This window comes from Stenella coeruleoalba (genome assembly GCF_951394435.1).
Source record: "Stenella coeruleoalba genome assembly, chromosome: 12".
NCBI classification, from domain to species: Eukaryota; Metazoa; Chordata; class Mammalia; order Artiodactyla; family Delphinidae; genus Stenella; species Stenella coeruleoalba.
The window spans coordinates 2,215,143-2,232,613 of NC_137158.1; the positions used below are offsets into that span (position 1 = coordinate 2,215,143).

General features: G+C 37.4%; 1 pseudogene across 1 annotated transcript; it reads right to left on the bottom strand.

Annotated features, from left to right (window-relative positions):
- Positions 1-1,808: 1,808 nt before the first annotated feature.
- On the bottom strand, positions 1,809-3,366 carry LOC307195560 (Krueppel-like factor 4; annotated as a pseudogene). Its single transcript has one exon. The product of its transcript is annotated as a Krueppel-like factor 4 (transcript).
- Between the last annotated feature and the right edge of the window lie 14,105 nt (positions 3,367-17,471).

The window sequence follows — 17,471 nt, forward strand, 5'->3', positions numbered from 1 at the left end:
ATAGATTCAGAAAAACCTTTTGCCAAAATTCAACATGCATTTATGATAAAAACTCTCCATGAAGTGGGCATATGTAAGTTCCCTACCTCAACATAATAAAGGCAATATATGACAAACCCACAGTTAACATCATATTCAATGGTGAAAAGCTGAACTCTTTCCTCTAAGACCAGGAAAAAGAAAAGGATGTCCACACTTACCATTTTATTCAACATAGTTTGGGAAGTCCTAACCATGTCAATCAGAGAAGAGAAAGAAATAAAAAGATTCCAAATTGGAAAAGAAGTAAAACTGTCACTTTTTACAGATGACATGATACATAGAGAATCCTAAAGATGCTACCAGAAAACTGCTAGAGCTCATCAATGAGTTCAGTAAAGTTGCAGGATACAAAATTAACACAGAGAAATCTCTTGCATTTCTATACATTAACAACAAAAGATCAGAAAGAGAAATTAAGGAAACAAATACCATTTACCATTGCATCAAAAAGAATAAAATACCTATGAATAAAACTACCTAAGGAGGCAAAAGACCTGTACTCTGAAAACTATAAGACACTGATGAAAAAAATCAAAGATGACACAAACAGATGGAAAGATATACCATGTTCTTGGATTGGAAGAATCAATATCATCAAAATGACTATACTACCCAAGGCAATCTACAGATTCAATGCAATCCCTATCAAATTACCAACAGAATTTTTCACAGAACTAGAACAAAAAAATTTTACAATTTGTATGGAAACAAAAAAGACCCTGAATAGACAAAGCAATCCTGAGAAAGAAAAATGGAGCTGGAAGAATCAGGCTCCCTGACTTCAGACTCTACTATAAAGCTACAGTAATCAAAACAGTATGGTACTGGCACAGGGAAAGAAATATCGATTAATGGAAGGGGGTAGAAAGCCCAGAAATAAACCCACTCATCTATGGTCAATTAATTTACGACAAAGGAGAAAAGAATATACAATGGAGAAAAGACAATCTCTTCAATAAGTGGTGTTGGAAAAACTGGACAGCTTCATGTAAAAGAATGAAATTAGAACATTCTCTAACTCCATACATAAAAATAAACTCAAAATGGATTAAAGACCTAAACATAAGACCAGATACTATAAAACTCTTAGAGGAAAATATAGGCAGAACATTTTGACATAAATTGCAGTGAGATCATTTTTTTTAAATTTATATTACATGTTTATTAAGACAAGGAACTATATATATATATAAAAATTCTGCTTAAGGCATATTTGGAGATAAACTGTTGTACAAATTATTGCCCAACTGAAACCACAGTGCATAAAAGACTCTCTGCCTAAAATGGTTAAAGTAAACCAGGTGCATTTACCTGACTTAGGTTATAAATGTAGACTCGAAGACAAAAATAGATTTTCTCATCAAAGTATGCAGCAGTTTGAAAATTTTGGCCTCATTTGGCACCTTTAGAACCAAGACTCACCAAGCACCATTGTTTAGGCTATTAAAACACATTTTCTGTACCTGATTTTCTTCTTCTTCTAAGATCGTAATAACGGCTTTCAGAAGAGAATACAAGGTGATCTTTATGCTTATATTGCATTGAAACAATTCAAGGTTTTCTGGTTTTCCCTCCCCCACACTCACTGATCTAATTTATACCCTGATATCCACCACTTCCAGTCGCCCCCTTGGTGTTTTTGAAGTCCAGGAATATATATTCAAGTTGGATTTAGAATTGGAATGATAGAAGATCCAGTCACAGACCCCATCTGTTCTTTGTCATTTGGTTTCCTCAGGTCTCCTGATTATCCATTCACAAGTTCACTCGTTGGGAACTTGACCATGATTGTAGTGCTTTCCAGCTGGGTTCCTTCTCTCACCAGAAAGACAGTGTGAAAGGTAAAAATACTGAATTATCTTCTGGCAAGGTGGGTCATACCCACTGTTTTGGGATTTAAAAGTGCCTCTTCATGTGTAAGGCGAAGTGGTCCAAACTCACAAATGCTGGGTCGCACTTCTGGCACTGGAAGGGGTGGTGCCCGGTGTGTTGGCGGTAGTGCCTGGTCAGTTCATCTCAGAGGGCAGATTTCTACTCACGGCCGTCCCAGTCACTGTGGTAAGGTTTCTCACCTGGGTGGGCTCACAGGTGTGTGCCTTGAGATGAGAACTCTTCCTGTAGGTTTTGCCGCAGCCTGCATAATCCCAGGTGCGAGTGGCCATCCTTTTCTGGGGCCACGACGTTCTTCCCTCTTTGGCTCAGGTTCCTCCCACATGCAGGAACTGGGTGGCATGGGCTCTTGGTAATGGAGCGGTGGGACCTGCGGCTGCATCTGGTAGGGCAGGAAGGGAGGGTAGTTGGGTGGGGATGGAAGCCTGGGGTAGCGGCAGGGCAGGATGACTGCTGCTCAGCAGTTCCTCGGCACCCAGGGTTGGGGTACTCCTGCTGGGGAGCTGCGACCCCAGGGGAAAGTCATGCGCCAGCAGCCTGAGGCCATTGCTGAGAGGGGGTCCAGTGACCAAGTGGGCCTCTAGGGGCAGACCGACAGGATGCATGAGGAGACAGCCTCACGCTTGACCTTGGGGCACAAGCGGGGCGGCCCACCACTGTAGGGTGCCGCCACCACCAAGTGGCTGCCATCCAGGCTGCCTTTGCTAACACCGATGATCGGGGCACTCAGCAATGCCTTCAACACAAACTTGCCCATCAAGGTGCTCATCAAGCCACCTGGCGGCTGCGGCTGCTACCATGGAGTGTACACTGGGTCCAATTCGGGCCACAGGAGCTCAGCCACGCAGCAGCCAGAGGGGTTCACGTGGTTGATGTCTGCCAGGTTGAAGGGAGCTGTTGCAGGGGGTGCAGATTCCCGGCCATGGAGCAGGCCACCGCCCTTGCTGCCTGGCTCCAAGCCTGGGTCGCCCCCAGCCTGGTCTGGACAGCTGAAGCTTTAGGTGGAGGGTGCACAGGCAGGACCGCTGCTCGAAGGGGAGGACGAGGATGAGGCTGATGCCGACGACACGGTGGAAACCACTGGCTCATGATGGGACAGCGAGTTGGAGAGATTAAAGTCCAGGTCCAGGAGATCACTGAACTCCTCCGTCTCCCTCCAGGGTAGGAGAGCCGGGTTGCTCTGTCGCAAGCCGCGCTGACTCTGCCACTCTGCAGGTCGGTGGCCACGGTCGCCGCCGCCAGGTCGTAGGGGCAGACAGGAAGCCCCGGGGGGAAGTCACTTCACGTGGGAGAGCTCCCCCACCCACGGTTATTTAGGACACCTGCTGGACGCAGTGTCTTCCCCCTTCCCTGGGGGCCGGATGGGACAGTGGAGAAGGATGGGAGCAGTGCGTCGCTGACAGCCAAGTCAGACTCGCCAGGTGGCTGCCTCATTAATGTGGGTGCCCAGAAGGTCCTCAGGAGTCTGAAGCAGTGGGGGTGCCCGAACACCAAAGTCAACAAAGAGGAAAAAAGACTTAGAAACGAGGCCAAAACCAAAAACCCCAAATTGCCCGAGATACTTCTTTGGATTAAATATAAAGGGGAAATTACTTTTAAAAAAAAAGTTCCTTTGTATACAAAAGTACTTAGAAAAGTTTTAAACCCATAAAAATAATCAGCAAGATGAGGAAGTAGGTCTGATGGCCGGGCTGTGCTCTCTTCCACTCAGCAGCGTCCACACCACACCCTGTCTCCCATGTGGAGGAGGGATATATTAGGAGTTGGGGATTGACATCTACACACTACTATCTATAAAATGGATAATCAACAAAGACCTACTGTAGAGCACAGGGAATGCTGCTCAATATTCTGTGATAATCTACATGGGGAAAGAATCTGAAAAAGAATGAATATAGGTACATGTATAACTGAATCACTTTGCTGTGCACCTGAAACTAGCACAACATTGTAAATCAACTATACTCCAACATAAAATTAAAAATATGAAAATGGGGGCATAGAGAAATGAATAAATTCTTGACATTCTTTCTTCAAAAAGCAGTTCTTTCAATTGTATTTATTTGATCTTTCTTTATTTGATGATATCTTATTTAATTTATGTACAGTTAGTCACTCTATCCTCTGGCTTTCATATAACTATATAGTGCTCATCAAGTTTTACTGTATTTTATCTGTTTTTATATCTCCCACCTAAGCTGTGAATTCCTAGAGTTTCACATAGCAGAGGGTTCACATCCTAGAATTTGGATTCTCTTTTGTAACTTGAGCAGCTGGAACACTGTCTATTTCATTACAAGAGATCAGTATACATTTGTTGAATGAATGAATGATATATGAGAAAAATGGAACTTATTATCTAGGAAAAAATGTTACATTTCTATTATGAGAATTAAGTATGTATTGCCAAAGAACAAATACTCTCTTATGCTGTACCAAATCAAATTTTTATGATGACCTAGTTTCTGGTGATATCCTCTATACTCCTGTCAATCACCATAGCCACAGTGCCTTCTTTCTATTAGATAAAGGACTGAAAACATCTACTGTCAGACATCTTCACCCATAAGTAATTATTTATATTCATAATTTTTTTCAGATAAAGTTAGAGCCCTTCACACAATTTACACACCAAACACTTTAGTGTTCTCTAACCACATTCCTGATTTAGAATGTAATCTGTATTATCTACTCCTGTTTCGGGTTTGTTAAGAATCATTCTAGGGGAGTCATTTAAGAGTCAAAAAATTAACTTGATATTCGTACCACATTGCCTCCTAGATAGTAGACAGAATTAAAGATAAGTTGTACCTTCTAATTGAGTCTAGATGACTTATGAATAATTTTGTCTGCAAAACAGATATAATTGTAATCTATATACAAATATATTTTAAAAAACCATAATGACATTAGATTCTCAAATAATAGGGCCCAAGATCATTTGAAGACTTTAGTTTCCATTGTATACTGGCTATTATAAAGGATGATAGATAATAATCTAAATGGTATATATCGCCTGTCCATTGGTGTGTTTTATGTTACAACACAATAAATAAATTTCTGATGGTATCATAAATTTTAAAGTAATATGTCTTTAATTAAGCAAACATGTTTTAGAAAAAGAAATAAAAATTTTTAAAAACTTCCCAAAAAACTTCTTTCCTCTGCTTATTAACCGAGCTTCTTCAATGAGAGCCCATGTGCCTACACAGCACAGTGTGTATCAGTCTCTTTACTTTGGAACTGTGACCTACATGAAGCTGGAGTATCCACACTGCTTCCTCCACTCCAGTTGTAAAAGTTTGTAATTACAACAAAAGCTTTAAGGATTTAACAAATATTTAGCACTGCTACATTATTGTAATGAATAAAATAAGATAGACTTAAATAGTTCTTAGAGTGAACTTCTAAGTGCTTTACAGATAGTAACTCATTTAATTACCAAAACCAATGAGGTAACACCATTACTACCACCGTTTTACAGAGGGGACAACTGAGGCACCGAAATCTTAAGTGTCTTGTGGAAGCCTCACACAGCTAGTAAGTGGCACAACCAGGATATGAACTCCAATAGCCTGTGCCCAGAGTCCATACCCTCAACCACAAAGGCAAGATGGGAAGGAATCCAGACTTTTAAAAAATTCAGCACCTAAGAAACTATAAATAGATGCATAAATATAAGGTGAGGAAGCTTCAGTAACCCTTTTCTCTTTTCATTAGTGAGACTGTCAGGAGCCATTCAGATTAAAGAAGCTCTATTCGTATCATTTCTTTGCCTCTAAAATTGTCCCATCTGAGTGGGAAATTTATTTGACCACTTACAGCAAAAATCAAATTGTCAATCGATTTTATGAGGGCACAGGTGTTTTAGAGTTTTTAGGAGTGATGTTTGATATCATATATTTAGCATTTCTAAATAGTAAAATCTTCAGTTGGAAGTCTACATAGGAGGAAATATAATTCTTTCATTTGTAGAAAGTGAGTGATAGCTGACAGTTTAAGGAAAGGAAAAATTTCAGAATGGCATTTATAGAGAATCTGAAACCAAAATGTATTTCACATACTTTTGTCTCTTCTTTTTCAGAAATTGCCAATTTGATTTTTTTCTCAATTTTTCAGAGAGAAAGAAAATACCTTGAAAGGAAAAGAATGCTTAAAAGGAAATATTTAAAAGATACTTAGCAAGCACGTGTGAATCTGAAGAATAAATCTGTTTTTTTGTTGTTATTGCTCCTGTAAATTTTATAAAAATTTGATCATATAAGCAACATAATACTCCATAATGGAAAAAATCAAATTCATTTAACTACCTTTCTATGCATGGTAATCTGGTCTCTTTTTTTTTTCTTAAGATGGATTGTATTCTTTTTCTATTGAGGTATAGTTGATGTAAAAAAATATATGTTACAGGTGTACAACATAGTGATTCACAATATTTAAAGGTTATACTCCATTTATAGTATTATAAAGTATGGGCTATGTTCCCTGTGTTGTACAATATATCCTTGTAGCTTATTTATTTTATATATAATAGTTTGTATCTCTTATCCACTACCTCTATCTTGCCCCACCCCCTTTCCCTCTCCCCACTGGTAACCACTAGTTTGTTGTCTATATCTGTGAGTCTGTTTCTGTTTTGTTATATTCACTAGTTTACTTAACTTTTTAGTTTCCACATTTAAGTGATATCATACAGTATTTGTTTGTCTTTGACAGACTTATTTCACTAAACCTAATACCCTCCAAGCCCATTTATGTTGTCTCAAATGGCAAACTTCCATTCTTTTTTGGCTGAGTAATATTCCATTGTATATATATACCACATCTTCCTTATCCATTCATCTGTTGATGGACACTTAGGTTGCTTCTTATCCGGGAAATTATAAAGAATGCTGCTGTGAACATTGAAGTGTATGTATCTTTTCAAATTAGTGTTTCCATTTTTTTTCAAATACATGCCCAGGATTGGAATTGCTGGGTCATACAGTAGTTCTAGTTTTAGTTTTTTAAGAAACCACCATACCATTTTCTACAGTGGCTACACCAATTTATATCCCCAGAAACAGTGTATGACTGTTCCCATTTCTCCACATCCTCACCAACATTTTTATTTGTGGTCTTTTTGACAATAGTCATGCTAACAGGTGTGAGGTAAAATCTCATTCTCGTTTTAATTTACATTTCTCTGATGATTACTGATGTTTAGCATCTTTTCATGTGCCTGTTGGCCAACTGTATGTCTTCTGTGGAAAAATGTATATTCAGGTCCTCTGCCCATTTTTTAATTGGGTTGTTTGTGTTTTTGATGTTGAGTTGTATGATCTATTTATATATTTTGGGTATTAACCACTTTTGCAAATATTTTCTCCCATTCAGTAGCTTGTCTTTTCATTTTGTCCATGGTTTTCTGTGCTGTACAAAAGCTTTTGTGTCTAATTAGGTCACATCTATTTATTTTTGTTTTTATCTCCGTTTCTTTAGGAGTCAGATCTAAAAAATATATTGCTACCATTTATGTGAAAAAGTGTTCTGTGTTTTCTTCTAGGAGTTTTATGGTTTCTGGTCTTATATTTAGGTCTTTAATCCATTTTGAATTTATCTTTGTATATGGTAAGAGAAATGTTCTGATGTCATTGTTTTACATGTGGCTGTCCAGTTTTCCCAGCACCACTTATTGAAGAGACTGTCTTTTCTGTATTGTATATTCTTGTCTTCTTTGTCATATATTAATTGATCATTCTGTTCCATTGGTCTACGTGTCTATTTTTTGTGCCAGTACCATAATGTTTTGATTATTGTAGCTTTGTGGTATTGTTTGAAATCAGGGAGCAGGATACCTCCAGCTTTGATCTTTTTTCTCAAGATTGTTTTGGCTATTCAGGGTCTTTAGTGTTTCCATACAAATTTTAAAACTATTTGTTTTAGTCCTGTGACAAATGCCATTGTTATTTTGATAGGAATTGGATTGAATCTGTAGATTGTCTTGGGTACCATGGTTACTTTAACAACATAAAATCTTCCAATTTATGAACACGGTATATCTTTCCATCTGTTTGTGTCATCTTCTGTTTCATTCATCAGTGTTTTACAGTTTTCTGAGTACAGATTTTTACCTCCTTAGGTAGGTTTATACATAAGTATTTTATTCTTTTTGATGCAGTGGTAATGGGATTGTCTCCTTAATTTCTCTTTCTGATAGTTTATTGTTAGTGCATAGAAATGCAACAGATTTCTGTATGTTAATTTTATAACCTGAAACTTTACCAAATTCATTGCTGAACTCTAGTAGTTTTCTGGTAGTGTCTTTAGGATTTTCTATGTATAGTTCACATCATCTGCAAACAGTGATGGTTTTACTTCTTCTTTTCCAATTTGGATTCTTTTTATTCCTTTTTCTTGTCTGATTAATGTGGCTAGGAGTTCCAATACTGTGTTGAATAAATGTGGTGAGTATGGCTATCCTTGCCTTTTTCCTGATTGTAGAAAAAAATTTTTCTGCTTGATAAGTATAATGAGTATGATTGTTAGCTGTGGGCCTTTATTATGTTGAAGTATGTTTCCTCTGTACTCACTTTCTGGAGAGTTTTTATCATAAATGAGTGTTGAATTTTGTCAAAAGCTTTTTCTGCATCTACTGAGATGATCATAGGGTTTTTATTCTTCAATTTGTTAATGTGGTGATTGACTGACTTGCAGATATTGAAAAATACTTACATCCTTGGGATAAATCCCACTAGATCATGGTGTATGATCCTTTTAATGTATTGTTGATTTAAGTTTGCTAATATAATGTTGAGGATTTTTGCATCTATGTTCATCAGTGATATTGGCCTATAATTTTTTTTGTGTGTCTGTGTGATATCTTAGTCTGGTTTTGATATCAGGGTGAGGCTGAACTCATAGAATAAGTCCAGAGACATTCCTTCTTCTGCAATTTTTTGGAACAGTTTGAGATGGATAGTTGTTAAATATTCTCTAAATGTTTAATAGAATTCACTGTAAAGCTATCTGGTCCTGAACATTTTTGGGGGGCAGTTTTTAAATTACTGATTCAATTTTTATTACTGGTAATTGGTCGGTTCATATTTTCTATTTCTTCCTGCTTCAGTCTTGGGAGATTATACATAATTTGTCCATTTCTTCTAGGTTGTCCATTTTATTGGCATATAGTTGTTTGCAGTAGTCTCTTATGATCTTTTGTATTTCTGTGGTGTCAGTCATAACTTCTCCTTTTTCACTTCTGATTTTATTGATTTGGGTCCTCTCTTTTTTTTTTTTTTTCTTGATGAGTCTGGCTAAATGTTTATCAATTTTGTTTGTCTTTTCAAAGAACCAGCTCTTAGTTTCATTGATCTTTTCTACTGTTTTCTTAGTCTCTATTTCTGCTCTGATCTTTATGATTTCTTTCCTTTTATTAATTTTAGGATTTGCTTATTCTTCTTTCTCTAGTTCCTTTAGGTCTAAGTTTGGGTTGTTTATTTGAGTTTTTCATGTTTCCTGAGGTAAACTTGTGTTGCTATAAACTTCCCTCTTAGAACTGCTTTTGCTGCATCCCATAGATTTTGGATTGCTGTGTTTTTGTTTTCATTTGTATCCAGGTATTTTTTTATTTCCTCTTTGATTTCTTCAGTGATCCATTGATTCTTCAGTAGCATATTGTTTAGCCTCCAAGTGTTTGTTTCATAGTTGTTTTCTAGTCTCATAGCATTGTGTTTCGGAAAAGATGCTTGATATGGTTTCAATTTTCTTAAATTTACCAAGGCTTATTTGTGGCCTAGTATGTGATATATCCTGGAAAATGTTCCATGTGCACTTGAAAAGACTATGTATTCTGATGCTTCCAGATGGAATATTCTATACATATATCTAGTAAGTCTATCTGGCCTAAAGTGTCATTTAAAGCCTTATTGATTTTTCTGTCTGGATGATCTGTCCATTGATGTAAGTGGAGTGTTGAAGTCCCCTACTATTATTGTGTCACTGTTAATATCTCCCATTATGCTTGTTAATATTTGCTTTAGGACTTTAGTTACACCTACGTTGGATGTTATATCTTCTTGAATTGATCCCTTGATCATTATATAATATCCTTCTTTGTCTCTTATAACAGACTTTAAAGTTCATTTTGTCTAAGTATTGCTACCCTGGCTTTCTTTTGATTTCCATTTGCATAGAATACCTTTTTCCATCCCTTCCTTTCAGTCTGTGTGCTTTATTTTATTTTTTTAAGAATTTATTTATTTATTTTATTTTTGGCTACGTTGGGTCTTTGTTGCTGCACATAGGCTTTCTCTAGTTGCAGCAAGTGGGGGTTACTTTTCGTTGTGGTGCATGGGCTTCTCATTGTGGTGGTTTCTCTTGTTGTGGAGCATGGGCTCTAGGCATGCAGGCTCCAGTAGTTGTGGCTCAGGGGCTCAGTAGTTGTGGCTCATGGGCTCTAAAGTGCAGGCTCAGTAGTTGTGGTGCACAGGCTTAGTTGCTCTGTGGCATGTGGGATCTTCCCTGATCAGGGCTCAAACCTGTGTCCCTGCATTGACAGGTGGATTCTTAACCACTGCACCACCAGGGAATCCCCAGTCTGTGTGTTTTTAGATCTGAAGTGAGTCTCTTATAGGCAGCATATATACGGGCCTTGTTTTATATCTATTCAGCCACTCTATGTCTTTTGATTGGAGCATTTACTGCATTTACATTTATGGATATAGTTATTGATATTTAGGTTCTTATTGCCATCTTGTGTTAATTGTTTTGGGGTGTTTTCATAGGTATTTTTTATTCCTTTCATTTTCTTTTGTTCTCTTCTTTTGTGATTTGATGACCATCTTTGGTGTTATGTTCAGATTCCTTTTTCTTTTTTGTGTGTTCATCTATTATAGACTTTTGTTTTGTGGGTACCATGAGGTTTTTACATAGTAATCTATATGTATACATGCTTGTTTTAAGTTACTGATATTAGTTTCAAATGCATTTTAAACATCTTGCATTTGTACTCTCTTCCCCTCACAAATACTATTTTTGATATCTTATTTTACATCTAATTATTTTATATATCCTTTAACTGCTTGTTGTGGATACAGATGATTTTACTACTTTGTCTTTTAACCTTCCTAGTAGATTTGTGTGTGGATGATTTCCTACCTTTACTATATGTTTGCCTTTACCAATAAGCTTTTTCATTTTATAATTTTCATTTTTCTAGTTGTGACCTTTTCTTTTTTGCTTAAACAAGTTCCTTTAACATTTCTTGTAAAGCCAGTTTTGTGGTACTTTTTTGGTTTTGCTTGTCTGCTAAGCTTTTGATCTCTCCATCAAATCTGAAGTAGAACCATGCTGGGTAGAGTAATCTTGGTTGTAGGTTTTTCCCTTTTATTACTTTAAATATATCATGCCACTGCCTTCTTCCCCACCAAATTTCTGCTGAAGATTCAGCTGATAGACTTACAACAGTTCTCTTGTATATAATCTATTGTTTTTCCCTTGTTGCTTTTACTATTCTCTCTTTATCTTTAAATTTTTGCCATTTTAATTACAATGTGTCTTGATGTGTTCATCTTTGGGTTAGTCCTGTATGGGACTCTCTGGACTTCCTGGACTTCTTGGATGTCTGTTTCCTTTCCCAGGTTAGGAAAGTTTTCAGCTATTATATCTTCAAATATGCTCTTAACACCTTTCTCTCTCTCTTCTTTCAGGATCCATTGTATTATGAATATTAGTGCACTTGATAGTGTCCCAGATGTCTCTTAAACTGTCCTCAATTTTTTTCTTTTTTTTTCTTTTTTCTGTTCAGCAGTAGTGATTTCCACTACTCTGTCTTCTAGCTCTCTGATCCATTCTTATGTATTATTTAATCTACTGTTGATTCCTTCTAGTGTCTTTTTCATTTTGATTACTGTATTCATCTATGGTTCTTCTTTATAATTGTAACTCTGTTAAAAATGTGTAACTTCTAGTTCTGTGTACCCATTCTTCTCCAGAGTTCTTTGATCATCTTTACAATCACTACCCTGAATTTCTTCTTGAGTAAATTGCTTATCTACACTTCACTTAGTTCTTCTTCTGGGGTTTTATCTTGTTCCTTTGTCTGGAACACTTTCTTCTATTGCTTCATTTTGCCTAAGTTGCTGTTTTTATTTTTATGTATCTAGTAGATTGGTTATGTTTCCCAATCTTGGAGAAGTGACATTTTGTAGGAGATGTCCCATGCATCCCAGCAGTGTACCCCACTCTTATCCCCCAAGCTATTTATTCTAGGGGTTCCTGTTATGAGGGCTGCATGGGTCCTTCTGTTGTGGGGGACAGATTATGTGTGTGGTCTCATGGACTTTGTTGCTCCCAGTCTGGTTTGTTTCCAGGTCATGCCTTGTGTAGAGGCTGCTGCTGGTGGTACTGCATCATGAATGGCTGACTGCAGAACTCCAGTGGTCTCCAGGGTTTGTGTTAGTTCACTAGTGGGTTGAGTTGGGGTCAAGAAGACTCCAGTACTATTGCCTACCCACTGGTAGGTGAAGCCAAGTGCTGCACTACTGACAGGCAGAGCTGGGTCCTGGAGCCTGCTTGTAGGACCCAGGTTTCTCAGAGTTGGTGTCAGATCAGTTGGGGGAAGGGGTGGTTTCTGACACAGTTGGGTATGGGCCCAGGGTGTCCCGAAACTTGTGTTGGCCTTCTAGTGGGCAGTACCAGGGCCCAGGTGATCCCAGGGAAGGGTCTGTCCTGCTGATGGGTAGGCTGGATCTGCAGGCTGTGGGACTGTGGTTTTCTTGAGTCTGGTGTCAGCCCTCTGGTGGGTGAGGCTTGTCCAGAGGCTAGAGGAGGCTCCCTAGAAGGCAGGGCCAGGGACCAAGGAATTCTGGAACTCGTGTCTGCCCAATGTTGTGTACAGCTGCATCCTGGGTCCTCTGGTGGGCAGGGTCATGTCCAGAGGAGGCTGTGGGCTCAGGGGGTCTTAAGGTAGCCTGTCTGTTGATGGATGATGTGTCCCCACCAATTTAGTTGTTTGGCCTGAAGAGTCTTAGCACTGGTGCCTACAGGCTGTTGGATGGGGCCAGGTCTTGGCCTAATGAGCTAGAGGGAGGATGCTGCAACGGCACTTGCCAACTCTAGTGTCCACGTGGTAAAAGGAGCTCCCAAAAATGGCTGTTACCAGTGTCTATGTCCCCAGAGTGAGCTGCTGTTGCTTTCTGCCTAAGTTCAGCAAATAGGTTTGACACAGGCTCTTCTCAAATTACTGCTTCTGCCCTCAGTCCTGGAGTGTGTGATATTTTGTGTGCACCCTTTAAGAGTAAAATCTCTATTTTCCCCAGCCCTCTGGGAATCCTAAATGTAAGCTCCACTCTCCTTCAGAATCAAATACTCTGAGAGCTCCTCTTCCCATTGCAGAAGCCCCGGGCTGGGGAGCCCAACATGGGGCTCAGACCTCTTACTCCTTTAGAAAAACCTCTGTAATGTAATTATTCCCCAATTTGTAGGTTGCCCGCCCAGGAGTATGGGATTGACTATATTGTGAGTCTACTCCTCCTACCCATCTCATTGTGGTTCTTTTTTTATATCCTTAGTTGTAGAAGATCTTTATTTGTAGGTCTCAGTCTTTTTCATTGATGGTTGTTCTGCAGATAGTTGTGATTTTGGTGTGCATGTGAAAGAAGGTGAGCTCAGGGTCTTTCTACTCTGCCATATTGGCCAATTTCTGTCTTGAATATTTTTAAACATTTTTAAATTATTCACTCAATAAGCAAAAGTTGAAAAAAGTTGATTACCTATATGTAAATTAATTAAATTAACTCATAAGTAACAATAAATGTGAATAAGCTCTGGAGTTAAGAAAACTAGATTTTTAGTTCTTTTGGCCATGTAATAGTCAACAAATACCTTGATTTCTTTCACTATTACTGTAATATGAAAAAAAAATTACTATAGTAATGAACTTGGATCAAGATGGCAGAGTAGGAAGATGCAGAACTCACCTCTTCCAAAGAACACATCAAAGATACATCTGCACATGGAATAATTCTCCCTGAAAATTAACTGGAGACTAGCAGAAAGACTCCTGTACAGCCAAGGCTTTGCAAATGATATGTCTGATAAGTGATTAATATCCAAATATATAAACTGTTCATACAATCCAAAATCACAAAAACCAACAACCCAATTAATAAATGGGCAGAAGACATGCATAGACATTTTCCCAAGGAAGATATACAGATGGCCAACACACACATGAAAAAGTGCTCAACGTCCCAAATCATCAGAGACAACAAGTCAATACCACAATGAGATATCACCTCACACCTGTCAAAATGGCTGTCATCAAAAAGTCCATAAATAACAAATGTTGGTGAGGATGTGAAGAAAAGGGAACCCTTGTACACTGTAGGTGGGATTGTTGCAGCTACTATGGAAAGCAGTATGGAAATTCCTCAAAACTAAAAATAGAAGTACCATATGATACCAGTTCCACTGCTGGTATATATCCAAAGAAAATGAAAACACTAATTCAAAAAGAGACAAACACCCCAATTTTCACAGCAGCTTATTTACCATAACCAAGATATGGAAGCAACCCAAGTGTCCATAAATAGATAAATGGATAAAGAAGATGTGGTATATATATATATATATATATATATATATATATATATATATATTACTCAGCCATAAAAAATAATGAAATTTGCAGCAATGTGATTGGACCTAGAGAGTATTATGCTTAGTGAAATAAGTCAGACAGAAAGACAAATACTGTATGTTATCAGTTATATGAAGAATCTAAAAAACTGAAGCAAAATATTGTATATAACAAAACAGAAACAAAGTCACAGACAGAGAGAACAAAGAAGTGGTTACCAATGGGGAGAGGTAAGGTGTGAGGAGTGAGATAAGGGTATGGGATTAAGAGGTACAAACTATAAAAGAGAAGAAACACAGGGAAATATAGCCCTTATTTTAATATAACTTTAAATAGAGTATAATTTATAAAACTATTGAATCACTACTCTGTACATCTGAACCTAACAAAAAATAAAAAAGAGTATCATGGAACAATTCTATATAAAAGATTATTGGCCTGCATTAAACACAATGCTTCTATTCCCACTTGGGGTTCTTGTGCAAATTCAACATCTAAATACTAGCTTACATATGTTCATGGCCTTTCTTTCCCAGTCATTATGTCATTGAAAAAATAATAATGTTTTTTTCCTTGGATATTCTCCTGAAAAAAAGGATTAGTTTCTATAAAAGTATCAACAGATTTTATAGTATTTAGTGGAGTCAGAAAAAAAATTCTGTTTTCCCCTAATATTTCAGTATGTTTTCTTCATAAAGCTGAATATACCTATAAAAAACCAATTACTGTACTAATTACTTCACAGTATTATTAGTAGTACCAAATTAACTAAAATATTTGAAGAAATTTATAAACTGTAAAACAGTTCACAGATTTTACTTATGATTGCTACTGGGTCTAGTCATAGTTATATGTTTGAAGACCATAGATTATCTCAGAGCACTAAAATTAGTCTGAACTGTAAGTGCACAGAATTTTTAAATTTTACTTTATTTCCAGATTGAATCAACAGCATACTTAAAAAGTGCTACATACACATCAAAAAACTACAAAGTAAACAATTCAGAAAAACAATTGTTAAGTAAACTAATTGGTATTTTATCCTAATAAAAAGAATCTGACACAATCACTGACATCTAAATGTATTTACAGGGAAAAAAAAACAGAACCAGATATTTATTTTATACATGTCTTGAATTTGAATCTGAAAATAAAACTAACAGCAATCCAGTAATCTTAACCTCTTTGAATTAGATTAGAGACTAAAGCATTATTAAAGTGGAGTTTCAATTATAGATACTGCATCTCTTTTCCAACTTCAAAATGATGTCAACATATTGGAGAAGATTTAAGGAATATTAGGTCACTTTCTCAGGATTTTTCCAATGTATCAGTGGAAGAATTTCTTGTAATGACCCTTTGGGTACAGTATTTAAAAGTAAGTAAGTAAATAAATCACTTCAAAAGAAGAAGGCATTGAGGTTAAAATGATCTTTGCAGAAAAAGAAATGCAGTTAGAGGGAAGAATATTGTTATATAAAGTGAATTATATGTACTAGTATGTATCTAGGCAAACAGCAGATGGCAACATCTACACAATCTTGTTTTTGAAAGGATTATATAATATCAATATAAATCAGGCTAATGGTTCATGAAATTTGGGACTTTCCAAAACTCATGTATTAGAAAAGATATATATGCACATACACATTTTGTTTTTATGCTTCCTATTTTACAATATCGTGCTTCTACCTTATTAGAAGGACTTCACTAAGATCATTAACCTAAAAAATGTTTTATTGTGAGTCACATTAGATTGCCTACCTAAACAAAGGGACAGTATTGTTTTTCCTCATATGAGTCGGCCAGATGAGGTGGTTGAGTTAGATAAGGATGAGGATTAATGGAAAAACAGATACCTTCTTTAATGAAAACTAACAAATAAATAAATCTCTGACGTGACCTCAATAATTGGAGTTGCAGCAAGCTGCGGCAGGAGGCACATCTGGTGGTCAAGGGAAGGTGCAAGATGCATCTATCAAGTTTCCTTTTCTCTTTTGAGGTCATACAGCCCCCACCTGCCTCTGTCAGCAACGCTGAAGCCTGAAGACATTCTCACAAACCACTTTCAAACCTAAGAAAACCACGGAAGTCACTGTGGACTTTGATGCCTAGGGGTATTTTTATTTTTCAGAATGATGAGATTTATTATTGATGGTTTTCCTGGTCAGAAATCAGAGAGCAGCTCTGCTGGCGAGCAGCAGTGTTGCTTTACAACAGCAGAGGTCACTAAGAGCAAAAGGGAAGGAGATGGAGCCATCCAGACAGAACCTGCTCCCACTTCCTTTGACAATCAGCAGGCAAGAGGCTGACACACATGAAGGATAACCTAACCCTAAGTGCCCAATAGGATCTCCTGGGCAAGCAATGGTTCTATCCTGGTCACAGTGTTTTCCTGGACATGCTCAGAGATGTTTAAGACCCTCCACACAGAGAATTAGTTCCTACCAAAGAGTATATTTTTAGGGAACCATAATAAAATATAGAGTGAAAATTTCCACTATATGATTTTACAATTATTGAAAATTTTCCTACCTCTCCAATCCTGGATGTGGATCCATCTTTAGAAAGAACAAATAACAGCCATCGCCCAACAACAACAACAAAAAAGAATGGGAAAAATAAAATAGTTTAACTCTGCATTCTTCAGCAAAAATGTTTGAGTGTCAGGCACTGTTCTAAGTACTCGGGTACAAAGGCAAACAAAATACATTACATCCTTTTCCTCATGGAACTTAAAGAGCCTGGTAGGAGCAGGCAGAAACTCAACAAAGAAATGGTATATCACACGTCAAGTGGTGTATTTGTTTTCTAGAGCTGCCGCAACAAAGTGCCACAAACTGCGTGACATAAAACAACAGAAATTGATTGTCTCATAGTTGTGGAGGCTAGAAATCCAAAACTGAGGTATCTGCAG